Here is a 3,846-nt window from a genome sequence, read left to right as displayed (position 1 = left end):
GAAAGGGGTGAGTTCTGGGCTCTCAGCTGTGTGAACTGTCAAATGCAGGCAGAGTGCAATTTCACATGTAACCATGTACACACAGAAACACACAGACATACAAACATCAAAACACCCACATGTAAGCACACGCACACATTCCTATGCGCGCGCGCACGCACACACAAGCACACACACACAAACACAAACACAAACAAAACAGGCTTAGCGGTTTAAGTAGGCTTTGCATGGGAAACTTTGTTTGCGTGAGAATCTTTTCCTCCATTTCATGCTCGAGAATGGGTGCAATACACTCCCCGCTCCTCAAGGAGGCGCAGTCTCGGCCCACCTGCAGGGCAACATCCAAGCCGGCCTGACTGCCTGCTGACCTTCATCAAACCTCCCTCCTCCGTCATCAGTTGAGGAAGAGCCTGCCCTGCTAAGAGCAGTGGACCAGGCTTAAAACACACGGGATTGTGTTATTGACTTTGGCTTGGTCTGATCTCTCCCAGCGACAGGTGGGGAGGTTTCAGAAGGGCAAGGAGAGGGGGATCGGCTCTTAGAGCCACAGAGAGGAAAAAAATAAATGAACCCTCACAGCCTCTTCCATTGAGGGATATCTGCTTTTCGCATGCCTTTATCTCTTAAAGCACAGCCACACCGGCCGCTGCTTGCAGATAGGACTACAGTGCACAGCACATGCACTCCCATGACCCGAAGTACAACCAGGCTAGGGCCTAGGCATCTGATGGGTTTAGCTTTCCAGACTACCCCCGTTGATCACGGATGAGTCTGACTTGTTTGGTAAAAACTGGTAAGCTGGCAGCACCTTTGGGCTCCTTCTCCACTGGTTTCATGCCTCACATAGGCCGGCAGAGCAGGGGTTAAATCGGGTGTTGTGAAGGCTACTCTTGGATTAGGCGTGTGACCCAGAGTTCAGGACTCAGACGCCCTCTGACTCCTGGGTGAGCTTGGAAGGGGGGTTATTTACCAAAGCAGGCAAGGTCAGGGCCTCTGGGAGACTGCGGACACAGCTCCACGGCCAGTCCGGCGCTCCAGGCCTCCAGGTCCTTAACACAGCGCACACGTGCGAACTTCGGCCCACTGCTTCCACGAGGGTGGGCAGAGGGAAACAGTCGGACGCCACACTCTCCGTACCCACGGTGGCACCGAGGTACTCTGATGAGTTACTTTCCCAGGGACTCGCATGTGGTTCATTAGGGAGCCATCACGTAGGAACGGAGGTATAAACGCTTGATGTGACAGGGCCAGACCGGGAAGGTGGCAACAACAAGGAGGATCACAGATGAACTCTGTGGGAGGGGTCTGTATTTTCTACAGGAGGACGCCTTCTAGCCTACCCCCCCCCCCACACACACACACACCTCACTCCCCTAAAAGTTTAAATTGCTTTGCAACAGGGGGTCTATATATCCCTCTATACCCCTCATCACTCTCCTCTCTCCCTCTCTCTCTCAAAATATATATAAAATAATATATCCTTTTATATATAAATATATATATACATATATATTATACATAAAAACACACACACAAAACAGAGAGAGGAGATATGAGGTACAGCAATGTAGACATCAGAGCCTTGTCTCCCTCCACCCTCCTGTGGCACCTCTCTCCTTTCCTTTTTAGGAGAAGATTCATGACATTCTGAGAGACAGCAGCAATTTCACCGTGACTGACTTACCTTCCTCAGAGAACCGCAAACACCCCTCTGTCTCTCTGCTCTGCCACTCCTTCTGTTGCAGATGGCTTTCGGCTATTTCTCCTTCTGTGCTTGTCTCTTCCTCTCTCTCGCTCTGTTTTTCTCGCTCTCTCTTTCACAGAGAGTTCAAAGTGTCATACAGGCAGCTGGGTGTCTCTCTCAGTTGGAGGGCTGTTCCCTAAAAGGGATGTTAAGAGAAACAGTTCTCAGCAAGAGCTCTTCTGAAATGTATTCACATGGCAGGGCTGTCAGCAATTTAAAGGCTGTTTGGCTATTCTGGTACACACACTCACAGACACACACACACACTAAGCCAGCGTACCCTCTCTTTCTGTCTATTACCCCCCCACAACTTGAATACAATGAAAGCAGTTCACACTGGCAGCCTTCCCTCCCTCCCTCAGCCCCTCTCTGTCTCGCTCTCGCTCTCTCTCTCACTCACTCACCCGCTCTCTCTTTCGCTCTCACCGGCTGCAACTTCACTTTGCCTTTTCAGCTCGTTTCCTACCAGCTGATAAATGCAAGCCTGCTCTGTCAGCAGTGAACATATACAAGAAAGGGGGGGGGGGGGGGGATCAGAAACATCTGATTGGCTGGGGGACAGGGGTCAGCTGCGGTGGAGCTGCCCCGATTGGTGGGGAGCACTGTCAGTTAGCTGTGGAGAGAAGCATGAAGGCTCCGCCCACCTGCTCAGCCTGTTTTGCAGAGCAGAAGCAGCAGCAGCAGCAGCAAAGACAGCGGAATTCTGAAGCAGACACTGCTCAGGCCCTCCAATCCCCTCGTACCCCCGTAAATCCACCCCCCCCCCCCCCAAACTCCAGCTGCCCTCACCCCCTCCACACACAACACGCTTCACATTGCAGCTCCAAGTTTCCCCAACATACTTCTTCATCACAGCCCTAGACAAGAAAGGCAGGAGATAACACAACTGCATGTGAACTTTACGTGCCTTGGACCAAGAGAGAAACCCGACTTCCTTTTGTGTAGCTGCCTGGCGGATATAACTCGCCATCTGTTTGCAAATAGGGAACAGTCAAAGTTTAATGAGGCTAGACTATTTTACATAGTGAATTAAGCCCAGGTGCAAAGTGTGGTGAAACACATAGCAACACAGAAAAAGACAACACACTGACGGCTATCTGAAGAGAGATGGTTGAAAGGCACAACAATACAGATCCTCTGTGTGTCTTTCATTCCTTTAGAAAACTCAATCAATAAAAATCACCTTATACTTGTCATAAGTACAAAGTGTTACAGCTCCATCTTGCACAAAATCTACATCTGTTAACAATGTGGTTTTATAAAAACAAAGTGGACCGTAACTGATCTGATGCCTCTGACATAGTCCTGTTTGTGAAATGTAGATTCCTGTTATATACGTTCCTTAAAGCATATTTAGGCACTGTGCCTTTAAATGCTCACTCTTTTCTCCAAATATGGCATTTTGTAGGTGTGACATTTGCTTCAGGCTGGCCCCTCCCACATATGTGAATCTACATGCAGCCAGGAAAAAGGAACCATACGAGTGCAGTATCTTCACTCCCCAGATAAATGCATGCAATCACACCAGCATGCACACACCCACAAACACACACACACAAACATGCAAACACCCACAGAAACATGCATACTTCCTGAGACATCAGGACACACTTACTCAACCGCATTTCCTATTTCTTTCTAATATGCATATGCCTGCAGAAACACAGAACTGTATGTGTAGACACACACAAACACACGTACAGACACACACACACACACAATCAATAAAACACAACAGATCCAAATCCCTTTCCAAAGCACACGAAGCCTGAACTCAAACAACATTTCTGTGAGCAACTACCAAAGTGAACACACCCTTTGAAAACTCAAGAGCCAGCCAGCTGGTCCTACTTATGGCTTATGGCAGACATAAGATGAAATGTGCGCACAATGTACAATCCCGGGGTTTAGCTGAAAACAAATACCACCAGAAGCACCCACAGACCAAAAACAAGTCCACTGCATTCTCAAGTCAACAAAACAGTAACAGAAAGATACATTTTGAAGGATGTTTTCAAAGCTCTACTGAATGTGGCTCAAAAGTTCAGCGCTAGATAAAAGCAATTCATTGTCCTAATTCCATTTCTATGTTGACTGTACAC

The 3,846-nt window shown here is 48.4% G+C and overlaps 1 protein-coding gene across 1 annotated transcript in view; it reads right to left on the bottom strand.

Moving 5' to 3' along the window:
* Positions 1 to 2,212, bottom strand: part of LOC118776659 (protein FAM214B-like) — a 16,687-nt gene extending 14,475 nt beyond the window's left edge. Inside the window, exons 1-2 of the mRNA XM_036527139.1 lie at positions 2,149 to 2,212; positions 1,685 to 1,880 (exon numbers count right to left, since the gene is read on the bottom strand). The gene's annotated coding sequence lies outside the window, so the exon portion shown is untranslated. The remainder of the gene's footprint in view (positions 1 to 1,684; positions 1,881 to 2,148) is intronic.
* Positions 2,213 to 3,846: the final 1,634 nt, after the last annotated feature.

This window comes from Megalops cyprinoides, chromosome 4, assembly GCF_013368585.1.
Source record: "Megalops cyprinoides isolate fMegCyp1 chromosome 4, fMegCyp1.pri, whole genome shotgun sequence".
NCBI classification, from domain to species: Eukaryota; Metazoa; Chordata; class Actinopteri; order Elopiformes; family Megalopidae; genus Megalops; species Megalops cyprinoides.
Note: the sequence above shows the minus strand (reverse complement) of the source record. Positions and strands in the feature narration are given on the sequence as shown.